The sequence below is a fragment of the Xenopus tropicalis genome, chromosome 8, assembly GCF_000004195.4.
Source record: "Xenopus tropicalis strain Nigerian chromosome 8, UCB_Xtro_10.0, whole genome shotgun sequence".
Lineage (NCBI taxonomy): Eukaryota > Metazoa > Chordata > Amphibia > Anura > Pipidae > Xenopus > Xenopus tropicalis.
Window position 1 is genome coordinate 26,493,867 of NC_030684.2, and position 21,911 is coordinate 26,515,777.

The following is a 21,911-nucleotide window of genomic DNA, read 5'->3' on the forward strand; positions in this document are numbered from 1 at the left end:
CTAAATCCTTGTTCTTTGATAATAACTAATATAAGGGTTTATAGCAGAAATCTAAATCACCAATATCTACAATTGTTACTTTTTATGCCGTATATATTTCTGTACAGGCTCTCTCCTATTCATGTTCTTGTCTCTTATTCAAACCACTGCCTGGTCACTAGGGTAAATAATCCCCTAGAAACTAGAAAGCTGTGGAAATAGGAAACTGGAGAGCCGTTTAACAAAGAGCTAAATAACTAAAATAACCATAAGAATATCCTTGCCTATATCATGCTAAAAGTTGATTTTAAATGTAGACAACCCCGTTAATCAATCATAGTGCTTGTGACAACAGCAGGGCAGTGTGACTCTATGAGAATCCTGGGACTCATTGCACATCTTTACCATGATGGGTTTGTGCCAGTGCTGCTCAGACCAAATGGAATATCTCACTGTGTTCCTTCTGCAATATTATTCAGTTAACTGTTATTTGTGGAGTCATACCCAGCTGCCCCTGTTATAAACATATGGAGCAGCAAAATAGCCCCTCCCCTGAGGAACCTGGGGCCACAGCAGAGCCTAGAATTCCTGAGCAGACAGAAATCACAATACTTCAGTAAGCTTAACAATAAGAGTGAATATACAATTAGCCTATACATGATATTCAGCCTTTGAATTCTGTTATTGCTTGGCTAAATGTTTCCCCTGAAAGCCATTAAGTGCATGTATTTAACCATCCATGCCCTGCGCCTTGGCATTTATGTGCTTCTCCAGATGGCTCTGCTGCCTCAGACAAGAGAATAGAGTGTGAGTTCCAGCGCTGCACTTCCCAGATAAAGCATACAATGTGCTGTCACCTCAGCCGAGGAAGCGCTATTTCCCCCCTACTAAAAGCTGTTCTAGGCACCTCTATTCTCTGAGGGACCAGTTTGTCACGATGTGAAATCATTTTCATGTCCTTTGCTCTTTGGAGAATTCTAGCTGCCTGTGTGTGTCTCTCCTCTCTCTCCGTCTCTGTCTAATAACAAGTATGCTATTTTGCCATGCACGTGATGCACATCTCTGATGGGATATAGGCAACTTGTGTGAGCACTTTGTGTTCTCGTGGCATGCACAAAGTATTCCCCACTGGCATTGTGCAGCACCCCCAAACCTGACATTTAGTTTAATGCAAATTGGCACTGACGGTTCCTGGATAGGCAGTTACCATTAAAGAGGTGGATTACCTTCAGGTTAACTTTTAATGTTATAGAAGGCCTAATATTAGCAAATTTTTAATTGGTCTTCCTTTTTTAATTTTTATAGTATTTAAATTATTTGCCTTCTGTTTCAAGCTTTTTCCAGTTTCAAATGGGCATCACTGACCCCAGCAACCAAAAAAACTACTACTATTGTATTGTCATTGTTACTTATGTTTCTCTATTCCTGTCTGTGTTTTAAACCATTGCATGGTTGCTAGGTTAAACTGGTTGCTAGCAACCGGATAGCTGCTGAAATTCCAAACTAATGAGCTTCTGAATGAAACTAAAAGTTAATTTAAAGGTGAACTACCCCTTTAAAGTGAATGGCAGTGTGCATTGACGGATTAAAGAAGCTTCCTTGCAAGTGCCTGCAGAGAAAACACCAAATGTGCCATAAGAGATAAAGGGACATGAAAGTACAAGGAAAGCTTGCATCACCAGGGTGAAGCTGTCATTTTGTTTGGTACCCCCAACTACTCTAATCCCTTGAGTAGTTCTCTGCTAGGTGGGCAGCCATCTTCCCCAGCTCCCCAGGCTTTTCCAGACATAGTAACTCATCTGTATGTTTTGGGAGTTGCACTAATTAAAGCCCCTTCATCTGATCACCAGCAGGATCAGGTCCTTCAAAAATTGTAACTTAAAACCCAACTCACCTGCTCCACTGACATGTATAGAATCGGCACCCGAAGTCCTCTAATATCCATCTGAAGCAGAAAGCATGGCAGATAGGGCCACAAAGTAACGGGGCCAGGGATGGGGCATTCCCAATGCCTCTTCAAACTTGATACATGTGCAATATGGAAACTTTGAGTGTGACTAAGGTGCAAGGGATGCCTGTATGGCAGAATATAGCAGCGGGCTGCTGCTATTTTTAAAGGCTGGGCAAGCAATTATTGCATTGGGGGGTGCATATTCAATTGATACTGTCCTTGCATCAGTGACATATGCTTGTCACTGCCCACAAAGGGTGGATCCCAACCTGAATGCCAAAACCCTACCTGTGTGTGAAGTGACGGGCAGATGTTATTGCTGGCACTGCCCAGTGGTACAGTCACTATTGGCAGCTACCTGGCTAGTGGTAAGGGTTGCCAGGCTGGTAAAATACTGGCCAGCTGACAACTCTTCATTAAGCCAAAGCCTACAGTGCTGCAGCCAGTGGCCTGCTAATAAGGTGAGGGACCACTGTGACAAAATGCAATGTGACCTTTCCAGAGAAAGGAAGGAGACACAAGCACATGGGTAACACAAACTACACTTGCTCTATATTCCCTGCAAACTGAAGGCAATTACCAGCGACCCTATGAAAAGCCTCTCTGTATGAGATGCAGATAATAAAACATGCACTATTTGCAAATATTTCAATATTATCAGTGAAAAGCCTGGTGTCTCCACGTGAAACGCTCTGCTGCTTCCATGGCTTCAGCGGCGTTAGAATGCTGAACACAATAGAAATCATTGCTGTGCCTTTTGGGGTAATTTCCATATTCTGTTTATGATGTGCCTCGCACATCTGTCTGCAGGAAACCAGGGGATAATAATTGAAGAATTCCGTTTTTTTAGAAGCAATCATAAAAAACAAACAAAAAAAAAACCTGAAATGACTTGGTTTTATTTCAAAGAAGCTGTAATCGGCATTCAATGTAGGATTCCTTATATAACACTGGTAGGGAAATGTTCTAATATACTGCAATAATGGGTTTTGTTGACAGGCCGTTGCATATATAAGGTACCCACGCATGCTTAGAGCTGCCCGTGTCCCTCCTTAGCACATGGATGGGGAATCAACACACACACTTAGGGGCACATTTACTAACCCACGAACGGGCCGAATGCGTCCGATTGCGTTTTTTTCGTAATGATCGGTATTTTGCGATTTTTTCGGAAAATTTTCGCAACTTTTTCGTTACTAATACGATTTGTGCGAAAAAACGCGAGTTTTTCGTAGCCATTCCGAAAGTTGCGCAAAATCTGGCGATTTTTCGTAGCGTTAAAACTTTTGCAAAAAGTTGCGATTTTTCCGTAGCGTTAAAACTTGCGCGAAACGTCGCACCTTTGAAGTTTTAACGCTACGAAAAAGGCGCAACTTTTCGCGCAAGTTTTAACGCTACGAAAAAATCGCCAGATTTTGCGCAACTTTCGCAATGGCTACGAAAAACTCGCGTTTTTTCGCGCAAATCGTATTGGTAACGAAAAAGTCGCGATAATTTCCGAAAAGTCGTAAAGGCGCCGAAAAATTCGCAAAATGTTTGTTTTCCAATCGGAATTTTTCCAATTCGGATTCGAATTCGTGTCTTAGTAAATCAGCCCCTTAGAGTTTTTTTACTAAGGGTCTCATCAGGACCTGGTGTTACTTCTCTTTTACAGCAGCCTCTCTATTAGAGCGCACACGGCCTGTGTATGGCCAGCTTGAAAAGTCAGCAGGGTGACCCAATAGTTAGCACTGCCTCCTTGTAGTGCTGGGGTTGTTCCCGGGCATAGGTGCTATTTGCAAGGAATATGTTTGCCCTATGTTTGCATGGTTTCCCTTTGGGCATTCTGATTTCCTCCTACACTCATAAAGGCAGCTTAAAGGGGTTATTTAGGAATGCAGCCACCAGTACAGTGGACGTAAAATGGCCCCAAGTATTGGTGGTACATGCATCCAAATGCACCACTGTCAGCAGGTCCCATAGAGGAAAAGGTCTGGTGCATTTCCCTTCCCCAGTGGTAGATACTAGGATTACCACCTTTGCCAGGAAAAAGAGGGCAGGATAGTGACAGCTGTAGCATTGGGGACATTACGCAGTCATATCTAACTTAGTAATATCCAACTTAGTGTCAGCCTTGTATTTTAAAGTGTCAAGCTACAATCCCACCCCCCCCCCCCCAATAGCCCTGTGGCTATTTCTCATTCTCCCCCAGTCTAAGAAACACAAAGACCTGCACTGTATGTGCTCATTGTCTGCTTGCAGATGTGACTCAGTAGTCCTTTCAGTCCTTGCTGGAGTGAGTCATATATAATGGGTGCCCAGCTGAAGCACCAAGGTGATTTTATACACAAGGTGGCTGTTGTGTTTTCTGCTTGAAGAGAAAGTCCTTGGAATGGGATGTGAATAGAAGCCAATCCATGTATCACGTCAGCCATCATTTTCATGCTGCTGATAAACACACTTGATGGAGCAGTAGAGAAAAGAGCTTGGATAAATGAAAAGTAGGCACAAGTACTGTATTTCCCCTCTCCCTATGAAGCCCCCGCTCCTTATGACTCCTTGTTTCCCAATGCTGGTGGGCACTCGTACAGTGAACTGGGAAACTTGGCAGCGCCAGATGCTTCATTCAACCACAACTTTATTCTCTAGAGGCCCATCGGTAACAGTTCTCATTGAGCAAAGCCACAACACTCACAAGCATGCTGATGTCACATTCCTGCCCCCCCTTGAACTTTATAAGCGGGCGCTTTTATCCCATCCTCTTTGGCTGTAATTAGATTGGAATGCCCTGCTGGACAACATGAACTCCCAGTACAATGGCAGCTCTCATCTGGGAAGTCCAACCTCATCTGGGGGTTATATTTGTGTTTAATGCACTCTTGGTGCGCAGGGCAACGTACAAGCAATTGTACAGAAAAATACCCTCCGGATGTTTACATCAATGCAAAAATACAAGACTAGAATAAAGGGAAACTGTATAATGATTAGTTATTGTCATTATGCAACATTACATGCCTTGCTAACAGAAATGGGGAACAAAACGTACCCAACAAAAGGCGTCCATCTGTGTTCACATTGGCTTAAAAGTGAGGGTCTCAGGCAGGTGTGGGTTCCATAGGGACCGGTGTGGGTCATAGTTTTTGTGTCCTGCACATCACTAGTGCTAAGCACTTATGAGTATCCTATACAATATACCTCCTGTTGTAAAAGAGAAGTTCCATGACTATAGTTATACATATGAACTCCAGGGTGAGTCACATATACACAGTTATGGGATCTGTTATCCAGAATGCTCAGGACCTGGGGTCCAGATAATGATCTTTACATAATTTGGATCTCCATACCACTACTTCATGGACTATCCTGTGGCCTGCTTATACCCTTGTATGCAGTGTATATATATTTATATAAATAGATGGGGCATCACTGAATGTATTTAGTGGTGTCTCCATCATGAACATTAGGATATCCATAAGTTCACTTGATCCGGGATACTAAAATGTATGGCAGCCTACAGCTTAGGGCAATACCGAGTGCACAGCAGGGGTTACAGCTCTATGATAGTTATGGCTCCCTTTCCAGTGAACGGGGCTGCTCAAGCTACAGCTCTGTTTCTGGTACTGTGCCGAGATGTAGTTGGACAGTCACAGACTGCATCTGCCTTCCCTGCTGAGTTGTGGAACCCATGCTGTTGGTTTATCTGGCCAACTTCTTTTCATTGGGTGCACCAAGGATGGGATCTGTATATAAAGACTAAAACCATATAATGAAACCATCTCCCCTTAAGCTTTAGGGATTGTGCTGATTAGTGCCTATGCGTAGCTCATTATAGCTCATCAGTACAGAAATCCAGCAAATTCAAGCATTTTCTGTGTGGATCATAAAATGCAGACTATGCAACATATTTCGGTGCATACTCTGCATATTTTGATGTACAGTGGGAAGGTAGCAAATGTGCGTATTGTAGAAGTGCGATAGTAATAATAATAATAAAACCAACCTAAGGGTATAACCTGATGATTTTGGAGTTCAAATATATAAAAAGGAGTTTAAAACAGGTCAATGGGACATGCAGTCGGAGTGTCTTCACAGTCTCTGCCTGTTCTGATGGAAGGACAGGCAAAAATTTGGTAAGTACAGGGCCCCATTGAGGCCTGCATCTACTACTGCTCTCCAGCCAAGGGATCTAAATGATGTAGCATTAGGAGACAGAAAGGGGTGGTAGCCTATATACCTATATAAGCAGTGCTGCCCAAATGGAGCACAGCCTGACCTGTGGCTATTCATCTAGAATAGAAGACAAGAGGTAGCGCTGCTGCCATGATGCCAGTTGAGGCATTGTAGCATTAGCTACACCGACTTATGGCGGCACTAAGTGCTGAAATGGGCCTGAGGCATGGTGCAGGGTTAAAAAAACATTGCATGTTGCTTCTACTATTTGCACTTTGCACCCTGCCTTCCGGGTCTGTGCATTAATAGCTGGGCTTAATGAGATGCTGGACTGCACAGGGTTAACTCAAGGCCTAAAATTACAACCTAATCTTCATTCTAAATAGCCATTAAATAGACCAAATGCCAGTCATTCAGAGCCCTGTAGAGGCCAATTTGTCATGAAAATGGTATAATGGTTGCGTGGATTTTCCAAGCAATAACACTGGAGCTGCTCTGAGGCCCAGGAGCTCCCCTGTTTTACTCTGCAATAAAGCCGAGCAATGAATATGTTGTATTGTGTTCCAAACTGGTCAGTGTAATGTTTCCTGTTAAGATAATGCCCCCCCCCCCCCCCACTGCTTGCCTTTAAATTCCTTTTGTTCTGTAAAGAAGAACATGAATGCGTGTGGAGCTGTTTTGCCAGACCCCCTATTATGGAACAGTATAATAAATAAAGATATACATACAGTATTGCCATTTAAATTTAGACAAGGGGAAAAACAAAATGAACCTCCTTTTCTCATGGATGATATTTGATAAGAAGAAGCTGAATCTGATAAATAACCTGGGGGCATGTGATATTTTCATCTCCCTGTGTTACAGACCCCCCTCCTCCTCCCTCCACTGTGGCACATTCCCGCTATGCTGAACTCCACTTTGATCTTTTGCCTTTTACCAATTTATTAAGATCAGAAGTGATTAGGATCAAGATACGGTATCTGGGAAATCGTTTCCTTGCTTGCTTTGTGCCTTTATTGGTAGGAATGCGATTATAACATAACAACAAAGCCTTTCTTAAAAGGGACATTATCTGTGTCTAAAATCAGCGCAAAATGCTTTAAAGGCCTTTGTGTTCCTCTATTTACTAAATAGGTATCCAAGAGATGGTGCCGAGGAAAACAGTGTGTCCCCCTTTTTAAGCAATCCCCCTGCCCACCACTGGGCACTTGCAGTATATTTACCTGTGCCCAGGGACTGTATGGGGCACTCACCAGATGGGAGCTTTAAATGCCAGCAACGCATTGGTTACTATAAGTCACAGGGCTAACATGGCATTTAGTATATAGATACTAAGTGCCATTTTAGCCCTGTGACTTATAGTAACCAATCAGCAGTCAGCTTTTTACTGGTATTCCCATCTTATTTGCAGAACAGCCTTTTCTCCCTTTGCCCTAGAGCAGGGGTGGGCAAACTTTTTGGCTCAGGGGCCACATTGACTTACCGACAGGCCAGGCCCCACAGCTCCCCACCCCAGCATCCCCTCCAGCATCCTCCAGCTCCCCTCCAGCATCCACCAGCTCCACCCCCAGAATCCTCCAGCTCCACCCCCCAGCATCCAACAGCTCCACCTCCAGCAACCTCCAGCATCCTCCAGCTCCACCCCCAGCATCCTCCAGCTCCACCCCCAGCATCCTCCAGCTCCACCTCCAGCATCCTCCAGCTCCACCCCCAGCATCCTCCAGTTCCACCTCCATCCCAGCGTCCTTTCCAGCATCCTCTTACCAGCATCCTCAATCCATCCCCCCCCTGCTACCTGCATCTCTCTCCCTCCTCCGGCTGCTTCAGACCCCGGCTCCCCACTGCATCCTTTTTATATGGTTGCGCTCTGTGCGTGCTGATGTCACACGCACGCACGGGGTGCAACTGATCAGGGGCCTTAATTCTTTTAAGGGGGCATGTGTTGGAGGGCCGGATTGAAAAGGCCAGCGGGCCGGATGTAGCCCATGGGCCGTAGTTTGCCCACCCCTGCCCTAGAGCAAAGCATGCTTCAGAACCATTCTGAGCAGCAAAACCAACCCCCATTTCTTTCTGCTGGGATTTTTTTTGGTTCCTGGTTTTGCCCAGTGTATTTTGCAAAAGAGGCATTGGGTAGGAGGTAGAGGGTAGAACCAGTGTAGCCAACTGCATGGGAGCCCTGTCTTCCGGGGTGGGATAAAAAAAAAAAAAAAAAGGCTTCAAACTATACTTTTATAGATCCCATTTAAGATCTGGGTTTGTCTGGGACAATGTGGGGCTGCTCAACCCAAGGCACAGGTCTTTCCACCAGCAAAGTTGCTGGAATAATAGAATAGGGAAAGCCCTTTGCATTGCTTCTAGGAGGAGGAAACTTTGCGCAACTTCGAATCACTGAATTGATGCACCGGTGACTCCCATTGCTGTGACTGGAAAGCTATTTCGGCGTGGTTAGTTGCCCATGATAGCAGAGATCTATCGTGGGCAACTGAACCGCTCAGTGAGTTTTTACCGTAAAGGGATGTAAGAGTGGGTGTAATGTTTGTTACAATTCACAAGGAACCAATCAACTCCCTGTTGCATTTACTAATTTGAAAGCGAACTTCTGGTCTTATTAATAATATGAAGAGAGAGCCCTGCAATATTCTGATTTATACTGAAATATAAAGAGGAGGCCATATTTTATCTAAACGCTCCGCAGTCTCTGTCCTATCCCTCTGCTTCCATTCTAGCTTCTATATGCCATAAGCCATATTCCTTGACAAATGGATATGCTAATAAATGTATTGACTTCAGGCAGCCATTTGTGGTTTTCTGTCATTCTGTGTGTCTCTCGTCTTTTTTGTTGGCAGCCAAGCCAATTAAGCATCAGTACCAGCCCCAAGACCTGACCACTCAAGTGAAAAATGGACATTGCTTATGCTGAAGCCCATGATGCATCTTCCTCTGTCCTCACAATCCCAAAATATCTCTCCCCTCCTCTTTCTTTCTCTTCCATTCCTTCTTGTGTTTCAAGAGAGATGGCTAATTTTAGATGCTGTAAATCTTTTAAAGGCCTTGCTACCTGTAAATGCTGCCTTAATGGGAATGATAATGGCGTGGCAAATGGCATTTTCACTTTATACTGTTTCTCAGAGCCTCCACCACACCCTGTTTCCAATGCAAACAAGCGAGCAGATGAATGCTCCTGAGCCTGCGTTCCAAGGGCAGATTGATCGTCTGGCCTCCCCCACCACCTCCTTCTGCCCCGCAGTCCTTCTTAGCGTATTTTTTCCAGTTGACTTTCATTTCATTCTTGCCATCTGTAATCTGATGAGCACAAGTGAAGAGAAAAGATCCATTATCTGCTCAATGCAACAAATACAGTGTGGTTATGGGCAGCCCCCCCTGCTCTGTTACCGTTGTCTGGCAATCAAATCAGTCAAATGGCTTTTGGGAGATCGGCATGCTTGTGGCATGGGCTGTGATAGAATCATTACATAGAGGAACAATAGAGCCCAGTGACTGGCGAATGAGGAGCTGGCTGGGATTTTTAGTCTTAGTGACAGCTTAATGAGATACAACTAACGAGTGTAAATTTAACAGGGGTGGTGTAATATTATACAGGGGCTGCTGCTGGAGTATGTATCAGATCAGTGCATTGGCAGGGATCCGGAGTTGTGTGTCGGCATAAAGCTTTTACATATTTCCTGAGCATAAATGATGGCACTTATGGGTTTCCTGCTCTGGCATCACTGGGTTCCTAGTCTTTTAGTTGTGGTTAGGAGTCCTGGTTTATCCATCCACTGGGAGATAGGCAGGAAAGACTTCATTTCCTAAAACTACCTCTTCTCTGTGAAATGGGAACTAGACCCTGTACATTTAAGGAGGATTTATTGCTTTATTATAAGGGCATATCAGTTGTCTGTCTTTGAGAACTGCCATGCCGCTTACGTTGAGTGAGCAAAATCTTACATCCCTCCACATACAGCGACTTCTATTTAATGTCGAGGGACACTGGTGTAACGTATAGAGACTTTTTGTCAAACCGTACATTAATAGTGCCTATGTGAGTTCAGCGCAAAAGGGCTGAATCGACACACTGATTTGGTCCTTGCGGAACAGAATATTCTTTCTTGCTCGACCATTGAGAAGGCACTTGATCTGAAGAGGCCCTATCACCAGCTTAAAGCAGCTTTACTCTGTGTAGGTACTAGACATGTAGTTTCTTTGCCTTTAGTTAATGAAACTCGTTTACAAGTCATGCTTCATAACTTTATATGACATCCCTGAAGTTACAGAATGATCTTGTTATGGCAGCCCACTGTTAGCCACCTTCTGAGGGTCATTTGTTTAGTGCAGAGTGGAAAAAAAGGGTCACTATATTTTCTGCACCTTGCACCCTTTCCTGCCCTTTGCAAAATTGTGGCAGGTCTGTATGCTTCAAAAGTGAATGCAGAGTTTTGCAAATACAGCGCTGCCTATGTTCAGGGGATGGGCACAGGTACATGGCAGTCCCCCTCCTCCTGTATTTCCAGAGCTTGAGAAGCCTTCAAACACAGTTAATCAAAATCTTACACAGTCCAGTGGCCAAATCTGTGTAGACAGCCAGAGACTCTCAGTATGCAGTGTTACTACAAACTAGTAAAATATAATGGTGGGTCCGGCTGCCGCAGTAGAAGAAAACTAATCTGCATAATACCCAGAGTCCTTCTTTCACTGGTACACTTGTCATAGCTGATATAGGCAAACTGCAGATCTCTCTGTTCCATAAAGAGCTATTATTCTCTCAGACCAGACCTGTGGCACTGCATATCTGACTCAAGGGCCCCACACCCAGCCACCGCCGTTCCCCACTCCTGCTCCATCTCCACCCACCACCGCTCCCGCTCTTTCCACTTTGTGGTGGTTTAGCATTCCACAGTGGAGCAGGTAGTGGTGGTTTCTGGGAATGTCTGGTTTGAGGGCAGGTGCCAGGGCCCACCAGGATTTTTCTCTGTATCCCATTGGGCCAGTCCAACCCTGATTACCTATACCTTCTCCCCAAACCCTCCTGTTTAACTTAGTTATGTTACCCAGCCTGCTGGCCAGATTTGCTGTTCAGGAACTGGTCTGACATCTAAATGCAGTGACCAAGCCAAGAAGGAAAATCTGTGGGTATTCATTTCTTTTGCATTTTTCAATGCTTTTGCCATTTTTCTTAACTAACTGGCTGCGACTGTTTTCAAAACAGATTTCACTGTAATAAATAAAATAAGACGGAGTTTTATGGGCCAGTGTCCCCAGTGCACCTTCATATTAGGACAGAAGCCACCCTGGTAATGTGCTCTGCTCACTGAATCATGCAATAGCAGGGTGTAATTAGTGTTTAACAGCAGTTGAGTGGCACCTATCCAGTAGCATTACTCCATTCACCATGGGGACCACTAATCAGAGCATTATCAAGGTGCATAAGCACATAAGCTGGATAATTACTGGCCACTCACCCTCAAAATACAGCAGCATCCAATCTAAACTCTTTATTGGAGATAATCCATTTCCTGTTGACGTGATTATATCACATGGACTTGTTGGGTTTTGATGTTGGGCATCTAAGCTTTGCCTGTATTCTATCAAACAGACCCGGTACCCCCTCTATATTCTTCTTCTGCACCCATTGTCACTGCTTGGGCCATGGGTGCTGGGGATACACCCCTATAGCAGTTAGACAGGTTTTATATAGACATAAAAGGTGGGACATTTGTCTTTTTTCAAAATAAGTTACTACGTTACTAAATCCATCAGTATCACTTCAGCTTAAAATCATACACCCGCAAACATATGCTGTTATAAAAAGGATTAAATCTATAGATATGTAAAGATATGTGTAATGGGGATATTGCAATAATTGCCCCAACCAGCCTCCTTAGTTAGCATGCAGTTGTTCAGGGTATCTGCAGAAATTCACTGTAGTTTAATGATGCCATTCATCCATTAATGGCTGTGTGATGATGTCATCCATTATTAGCTGTGTGATGATGTCATTTCTCTACATGGATACACTCCATTGTGTCTGGTTCTGGACAACTGGGTTTTCCTTTGAGACTTGATAGAAATTAGTAGTGGAAGCTGTTGTGGCCAGGACTGGGTGTATGGAGGGTGATGTTACTACAACTCCCAGCATCCTCAGTGTAGATGCAATTGTATGTTATAGGTTTGTGTGTGCCAACAAATAGTATATGAAACAAAAATCAATTGTCCCCACTGTTCCTCAGAATAATAAATGGATTATATAGCGCAGGTATAACATATGCACATGTATTTCTATAGAAGTCATTTGCTTCCAGGGGTTTCACTTAATGAGATGAAAAATTAGTAATCTGTGTTCCGCAATCCCTATCCACAGGGAAACACAGGCTTGTTATCGGCGCTGTAGTCTGTGAAAGCCAAGCTCTGACATTGCAGAAACGCCTACTGCACATCTCTCTATGAAAAGAATTTGATACATCATAATAATAATTGGCCCCACTACGCCACTATTGCCCATTTTATATTGTAGCCCACTTGTCTATGGTACATATATCTGAGCTGCACATATGGTTCAGTGTCTGTGGCAGTCGAATAGGATACTCTTGATTTTTCTATAAAATAGGATACTGGAAATACTGGGTATGGTACTGCACTGTACTGCCATACTTACCTTCCTAGAAATACAGTCTCTTCCTACTATACCTTCTATCTCACAGTCCCTTCCCAGAGGCTATTATCCCACTGCTATATAGGCACCATCTCTCCCTACTATACCTGCTATCCCACAGCCCCAGTCCCTTCCCAGAGACTATTATCCCCCCACTGCTACTATAGGCACCATCTCTCCCTACTATACCTGCTATCCCACAGCCACAGTCCCTTTCCCAGAGGCTATTATCCCACTGTTACTATAGGCACCATCTCTCCCTACTATACCTGCTATCCCACAGGCACAGTCCCTTCCCAGAGGCTATTATCCCCCCACTGCTACTATAGGCACCATCTCTCCCTACTATACCTGCTATCCCACAGCCACAGTCCCTTTCCCAGAGGCTATTATCCCACTGTTACTATAGGCACCATCTCTCCCTACTATACCTGCTATCCCACAGCCACAGTCCCTTCCCAGAGGCTATTATCCCCCCACTGCTACTATAGGCACCATCTCTCCCTACTATACCTGCTATCCCACAGCCACAGTCCCTTCCCAGAGGCTATTATCCCCCCACTGCTACTATAGGCACCATCTCTCCCTACTATACCTGCTATCCCACAGCCACAGTCCCTTCCCAGAGGCTATTATCCCCCCACTGCTACTATAGGCACCATCTCCCCCTACTATACCTGCTATCCCACAGCCCCAGTCCCTTCCCAGAGGCTATTATCCCCCTACTGCTACTATAGGCACCATCTCTCCCTACTATACCTGCTATCCCACAGCCACAGTCCCTTCCCAGAGGCTATTATCCCACTGCTACTATAGGCACCATCTCTCCCTACTATACCTGCTATCCCACAGCCACAGTCCCTTCCCAGAGGCTATTATCCCACTGCTACTATAGGCACCATCTCTCCCTACTATACCTGCTATCCCACAGCCACAGTCCCTTCCCAGAGGCTATTATCCCACTGCTACTATAGGCACCATCTCTCCCTACTATACCTGCTATCCCACAGCCACAGTCCCTTCCCAGAGGCTATTATCCCACTGCTACTATAGGCACCATCTCTCCCTACTATACCTGCTATCCCACAGCCACAGTCCCTTCTCAGAGGCTATTATCCCCCCCACTGCTACTATAGGCACCATCTCTCCCTACTATACCTGCTATCCCACAGCCCCAGTCCCTTCCCAGAGGCTATTATCCCCCCCACTGCTACTATAGGCACCATCTCTCCCTACTATACCTGCTATCCCACAGCCCCAGTCCCTTCCCAGAGGCTATTATCCCCCCACTGCTACTATAGGCACCATCTCTCCCTACTATACCTGCTATCCCACAGCCCCAGTCCCTTCCCAGAGGCTATTATCCCCCCACTGCTACTATAGGCACCATCTCTCCCTACTATACCTGCTATCCCACAGCCCCAGTCCCTTCCCAGAGGCTATTATCCCCCCCACTGCTACTATAGGCACCATCTCTCCCTACTATACCTGCTATCCCACAGCCCCAGTCCCTTCCCAGAGGCTATTATCCCCCCACTGCTACTATAGGCACCATCTCTCCCTACTATACCTGCTATCCCACAGCCCCAGTCCCTTCCCAGAGGCTATTATCCCCCCACTGCTACTATAGGCACCATCTCTCCCTACTATACCTGCTATCCCACAGCCCCAGTCCCTTCCCAGAGGCTATTATCCCCCCACTGCTACTATAGGCACCATCTCTCCCTACTATACCTGCTATGCCACAGCCACAGTCCCTTCCCAGAGGCTATTATCCCACTGCTACTATAGGCACCATCTGTCCCTACTATACCTGCTATCCCACAGCCCCAGTCCCTTCCCAGAGGCTATTATCCCCCCACTGCTACTATAGGCACCATCTCTCCCTACTATACCTGCTATCCCACAGCCACAGTCCCTTCCCAGAGGCTTTTACCCCCACTGCTACTATAGGCACCATCTCTCCCTACTATACCTGCTATCCCACAGCCACAGTCCCTTCCCAGAGGCTATTATCCCCACTGCTACTATAGGCACCATCTCTCCCTACTATACCTGCTATCCCACAGCCACAGTCCCTTCCCAGAGGCTATTATCCCCCCACTGTTACTATAGGCACCATCTCTCCCTACTATACCTGCTATCCCACAGCCACAGTCCCTTCCCAGAGGCTATTATCCCCACTGCTACTATAGGCACCATCTCTCCCTACTATACCTACTATGCAGATATGACTAGGATTTCCTTTTTACATTTAAAATTTCTTTTAAAAATTTTTTTTTCCCATTATATAGGGATATAATTCATTATTTAAGGCTCAGCCCATGGTTCCTTGTACACTGCTCTATCAGGAAGGAATGAGAGTAAGGTAAATGTGTTCCCCCACATGATAAAAGCTAAGTGTATATCTCAGATTATATGGTGTAAGTTATAATGAAAGATGTATAACAAGGAAAATCATAATGCATTCTTTGTAAATAAGCAGTTTCACTGAGGCATAACCACTTATATAAAGTGCTCACACCAGCGCTATAATCTGAAAGTGCAAATTAGCCTTTATATACAGACTCTGTGTGTCGCCTCTGTACATAGCCTGACAATGAGGAATGTATGCTCTAGATTGCTTTCTCTCTCTGCCGTCAATATAACCTCATCATATTAATACACATTGTCACTCTGTACCCTGCTTCCAGCTACTGGGAGAGGGCAGGGCAGAGGTTGCTGGCTAGGTGCTCACTATTAGTGCTGTAGCTGCACCCAAGGGCCCCTGGATTTTGTTTTTGTGGGGGCCGAACAGTTGCGGCATAGTGGATAGGAGGTCCTCTAACAGTGTAGTGCATGTATGTTGTATGATAAGAGCAACAATGCATGTATTTCAGTAGAGTTAAAAATAAAAGAAAATAAAAAAATTGCTACAAAAAAATCATGCAACAAAAAAGTTGCAAAGAAAATGGCAATAGCCTTTAATGTGTTTTGCAAAATTCTTTTGCTGTTCCGCGATTTTTCTTGTGGTTTTGCATGAAACACAGTGAAGAAATTTGCTCATCACTGGATAGGGTGTGGCGTAATATATCTAAAAATGGACAAATAATGTTCCATTACTTATAGTGAATAATGCCAGCACATTATTAGAGGAGAAGCCATTTATTATGTACCTTGTGCCCACAAATGATAAAAAACTTTACCTTGTCCAACACCGAAATCACCAAGTAAAATGAATTTCTTGTTTCGCAGGTTAAGAACATACGTGAACAAATCAGCACGTTCCATATCAGAGGCTTTGGCAATGCAGTCCCAGTATTAAGGTAATGGCTGTTTATGTGGCAAGTTTAATAAAGAGCAGCAGGACAGTGGCTATTTAGAGAATAAATACTGTGCGGGAGGCAGGGGTTTCAATGCGCGGCTCACTAGGCAGAACACACATAGAGCTGTATGCCAGTAGCACATGGATACGTCACAGACACCTCTGGGAAAGGAAATGCCTTTTTTTTTAGTAGTTTATCTACCTGTAAGTAATGAAATGCAGCAGAATTAATAGTAGTGGCATGGAGGAGGAGGATAAGCAGCAGATAGGAGGAGGAGTTATAGAATGAAATTTTATAGCATGGTAGGAAGAGTTATAGAATGGAACTGTATGGTTCAGTAGGAGTTATAGATAAGAATTATGTGGCACAGTAGGAGGAGTTATAGAAATGACCCTTATGGTACAGTAGGAGGAGTTATAGAAATGACCCGTATGGTACAGTAAGAGGAGTTATAGAAATTACCCGTATGGTACAGTAGGAGCAGTTATAGAAATGACCCGTATGGTACAGTAGGAGGAGTTATAGAAATGACCCTTATGGTACAGTAGGAGGAGTTATATAAATGACCTGTATGGTACAAGAGGAGGAGTTATAGAAATTACCCATATGGTACAGTAGGAGCAGTTATAGAAATGACCCGTATGGTACAGTAGGAGGGGTTATAGAAATTACCCATATGGTACAGTAGGAGGAGTTATAGAAATGACCCGTATGGTACAGTAGGAGGGGTTATAGAAATGACCCGTATGGTACAGTAGGAGGAGTTATAGAAATGACCCGTATGGTACAGTAAGAGGAGTTATAGAAATTACCCGTGTGGTACAGTAGGAGGAGTTATAGAAATGACCTCTATGGTACAGTAGGAGGAGTTATAGAAATGACCCGTATGGTACAGTAGGAGGAGTTATAGAAATGACCCGTATGGTACAGTAGGAGGGGTTATAGAAATGACCCGTGTGGTACAGTAGGAGGAGTTATAGAAATGACCCGTATGGTACAGTAGGAGGAGTTATAGAAATGACCCGTATAGTACAGTAGGAGGAGTTATAGAATGACCCGTGTGGTACAGTAGGAGGAGTTATAGAAATGACCCGTGTGGTACAGTAGGAGGGGTTATAGAAATGACCCGTATTGTACAGTAGGAGGAGTTATAGAAATGACCCGTATGGTACAGTAGGAGGAGTTATAGAAATGACCCGTGTGGTACAGTAGGAGGAGTTATAGAAATGACCCGTGTGGTACAGTAGGAGGAGTTATAGAAATGACCCGTATGGTACAGTAGGAGGGGTTATAGAAATGACCCGTGTGGTACAGTAGGAGGAGTTATAGAAATGACCCGTGTGGTACAGTAGGAGGGGTTATAGAAATGACCCGTATGGTACAGTAGGAGGAGTTATAGAAATGACCCGTGTGGTACAGTAGGAGGGGTTATAGAAATGACCCGTGTGGTACAGTAGGAGGGGTTATAGAAATGACCCGTGTGGTACAGTAGGAGGGGTTATAGAAATGACCCCTATGGTACAGTAGGAGGAGTTATAGAAATGACCCTTATGGTACAGTAGGAGGAGTTATAGAAATGACCCTTATGGTACAGTAGGAGGGGTTATAGAAATGACCCGTATGGTACAGTAGGAGGAGTTATAGAAATGACCCTTATGGTACAGTAGGAGGAGTTATAGAAATGACCCTTATGGTACAGTAGGAGTGGTTATAGAATGGAACTGCATGGTACAGTAGCAGGAGTTTTAGAAAGAAACTATATGGTACTCTATGTTCTGATACCCCTGCAATTATTTTAGGCGATTTCAATTGCCATATAGATGACCCCTCTCAGCCCTGGCCATCTCGATTTCTCCATCTAACCTCCTCCTTTGATCTCCAACAGTCGACTAATAGAGCTACCCATAAGGACGGTCATTTCCTAGATCTGATATTTTCCAAAAGTCTGTCTGCATTTAACAGTGAGCCCTTTCCTCTTTCAGATCATCATCTTATCTCTTTCTCAATCTTGCACGTGTCTCCTTCTACTAACTCTCAGCCTAAAACCCAGATTCGCAACACGCGAATGGTTGATATAACTGCTCTCTCCCAACTCTTAGTTCTAACCTCTCCTCCTTCTGTGCTTCCTCTGATCCTGAGTTACTGTTAAATACCTACAACTATATTTTAACATGCCCCCCTGCAGCCGCAACGCAGTTGTGCCCACAATGTAGGCAATGTAGGGGGTGTTATACAAAGCAATTGTCTGGCCCAATAGGAAGATTTTAAAAGGTACAGTAGGATGAGTTATGGAGATTAATTCTATTGCACAGATTGAGGGATTGTATGAAAAAAAAATGTATAGCACAGCTGGATACGAGTTTAAGACAGGAATTACATGTAACAGTAATGGGGAAGGGTTATCTAGGGCCGTGGAAAAGAACACAATAGGAGGGCTATGGGAGGGGATAAGGAAAGTAGTGACCATCCAGTGTTTGAGACAGTGGCATCTGAGGCACTTAAAGTTTTATACGCTCCTTGGGAACATGTCTTGATTAGGGGTACATTGCCTCGTGGGTCACTGAGACCCCACCTGTAAATATAAAGTATGGTTGTACTCCGCTAGTGTAGAACCATCTGAAGGTTTCTGGTTAGAACCAACGCCTTGGCTTTACACTGATGCCGCAGTTTGCTGCAGAACATCTGGAGTTGTGGCTCTCACAACAATATATGCCTGACTGCTCTCACCAAGCAATATGATTGATCAGTTCTGAGCATAATAAGCACAGGGGGATCAATGCACCTATCAGTGGCTGTGGCTGCACTAATGGCTCTGTCAATACATGCTTATGTTTTTAGGGTATTATCCCTATAACATTTAGTGGGGTCACCAGGTAAATGTGTGCCGAGCAGAGCGTGAATCCATTAGGCACAACATTGCAGACGGTCAGCACTGCTCATCATCTTGTATATTATTTTTAATGTTTTTTTTTAGAAATAGCTCATGAATAAATTCTCAGTGTGGTTGCATCATCAATATATTAACCCCTGATCTACAGAGAACCAATGCATAAGCATCTGTATTCTTGTCTTAACCCATTCTGCACAGTTTCAAACGGAAGTGCTGTGGGCTATCCCTGAACCCAACCTCTGGGGCCCCTGCTCTGACCACTGCACCCTCTCCCTTCCTCTGCACACTGCACCAAGGCCATCTCCCCATTTGCCGACCTCTGCTCCTTGCTACCAGCCCTCTAAACACTCTGATAAGGTCTCTGGTGCCAGGTAGTGAGAGGCAGTGGTGCCAGTATCCCAGTGGGCCAGTCCAATTCTGGACTGTATAATACTTCACCACCACCTGCAGGGAGACAGTTTACAAGTATAGCCTGGACCTTTTCATTTCTAATCCTTTTAACTCCAGAAAAGATGATCTACCCCTTCCCTGATAAGTAGCTATTAGATTGTAAGCTTTGCGTGGAAGATTCATAGTAGGCCCTAGCAGTTTAAGTACACAGAGGCCCAAACAGCCCCCGCCAACCCAATAAATAGTGATTGTCTATGGCATCTTTCAGCAGCCCCTCTGGCATTTGCAATACCTCCCAACTGTCTCGCTTTACACAGGACAGTCCCGATTTCCCACCCTGTCCCGGAGTCCTGGATTTTTTTTTCAAATGTCCCACTTTATTTCCCCTTTCTCTGCTCTTCTCCTCATGATGTCAAACTCATGTCTCTCGGGAGCGCTCCCAAGAGACGTGACTGTGACGTCATGAGGAGAAGAGGAGCCGGGGGACGCAGTTGGAGGACACAGGTGGACACAGCAGGCAGGTGGTGGGGGGAGCAGGGGGAGATGCAGGAAGAAGTAGGATGCTGGGGAGGATGTTGCGGGGGAGCTGAAGGATGTTGGGGAGGACGCTGGGGGGAGCTGGAGGATACTAGTGGGGAGCTGGGCAAAGTTAAGGGAGAGCTGGGTGGATGCAGGGGAGGACGCTGGGAGGGAGCTGGAGGATGTTGGGGAGGATACTAGGGGGGAGCTGTAGCAAGTTAAGGGGGAGCTGGGGGATGCTGGGGAGGATGCTGGGGGATGCTGGGGAGGATGCTGGGAGGGATCTGGAGGATGTTGGGGAGGATGCTGGGGGGGAGCTGGAGGATACTGGGGGGAGCTGGAGGACGCTGGTGTGGTTTTGTAAAATGGGCCTGTTTTTGGGGACGTGGCCAGAAAGTGGGCATTGCTTGAAATTCTTGTCCCTCCTTCTACTTTTAAAATGTTGGGAGGTATGATTTGCCAGGATCCACAGATTGCCAGTCCAGGCCCGTGAGTAGTGCTATAATACAACACAGCAGTCACAGCAAGTGAAAAAGCCTATGGGGTGCTGGTTCTGTCTCCTGAAAGAATGTAGCAGAAATCAGTCGTGCATGCTTCTTCACAGGTCCATTAATAAGTCAGAACCATCAGTGCAGAGAAAAGGTGAGGACAGATACTGCTTTCAGTTTTACTGGAAAGCAGTATCTGCTTGGAAAATAAGGTTCAATGTTGACAAGTGCAAAATTATGCACTTTGGTAGAAATAATATAAACGCGAGCTATCTACTGAATGGTAGTGTATTGGGGGGATCCTTAATGGAGAAGGATCTGGGGTTTTTGTAGATAACAAGTTGTCTAATTCCAGGCAGTGTCATTCTGTGGCTACTAAAGCAAATAAAGTGCTGTCTTGTATATAAAAAGGGGCATTGACTCAAGGGATGAAAACATAATTTTGTCTCTTATAGGTCCCTGGTAAGGCCTCACCTTGAGTATGCAGTGCAGTTTTGGGCTCCAGTCCTTAAGAAGGATATTAATGAGCTGGAGAGAGTGCAGAGACTGCAACTAAACTGGTAAAGGGGATGGAAGGGTTAAACTATGAGGTGAGACTGTCAGGGTTGGGGTTGTTTTCTCTGGAAAAGAGGCGTTTGCGAGGGGACATGATTACTCTGATTACGGATTACTCTTCCATTTGAAGCAGCGTAGGGGGTTTTTCATGGTGAGGGCAGTGAGGTTGGGGAATGCCCTTCCTAGTGATGGGGTAATGGCAGATTCTGTTAATGCCTATAAGAGGGGCCTGGATAAGTTTTTGAACAAGCATAGTATCCAAGGCTATTGTGATACTAATATCTACAGTTAGTATTAGTGGTTGTATATATAGTTTATGTAAGTGTTGGTATAGATTGGCAAGTTTAGGTTGTGTGTGCTGGGTTTACTTGGAAGGATTGAACTTGATGGACTCTGGTCTTTTTTCAACCCTATGTAACTATGTAACTGTATATTGTAAAGTTGCATTTTCTTTCAATAGGCAAGATGTTATTTTGGGTTCACATCCGCTTTAACTAGAGGACCAAACAGACAACGCACAGATGCTGTAGATAGAAAGATTCCTAGTGAAGCCCTAGGTACAAAAAAGACAATAATAGGAGGAGACATGGTGTAGATGGAGGTGCTTACGGCACCTTATTATACAGTGTTGCTGATATTGCTGCAGGTTTAGCTCCCATTGCAGGGACAGTCGTTTTGCCATAAATCATGACATCACCATCAGCCAATGAGAGGCTCCAGTTGGTGTTTCACACGTCTGTACACCCTGCAGCTCTGCTGGAGCAGTGGGGGGAGTCCAGTTAACCTCTTAAGTACCAGAGAGCAGAGATAAAGCTGTGCTCGACATTGCTGTACAGTGATACATATAAAGAGAAAGCTTTACAAATACACCTAATACTAGCTAGCTTTCTTTCATGCTTCCATGCTAATAACCCTATTAATTATTTGTTTTGCTTAATGAAATCAAATGCCATTTCCCATATAAATTCATTAAAAATATTTGGTGCAATTATACAGTTATTTGCAAATGTAACTTCTTTTGAAAGCAGCGTCTGGC

The 21,911-nt window shown here is 44.7% G+C and overlaps 1 protein-coding gene across 6 annotated transcripts in view; it reads left to right on the forward strand.

The window, feature by feature from the left end:
* Positions 1-21,911, forward strand: part of l1cam (L1 cell adhesion molecule) — a 114,558-nt gene that overhangs the window by 36,541 nt on the left and 56,106 nt on the right. For all 6 annotated transcript variants that reach the window (XM_031906839.1, XM_012967853.3, XM_012967855.3 and 3 more), the window contains 1 exon segment: positions 15,963-16,033. The gene's annotated coding sequence lies outside the window, so the exon portion shown is untranslated.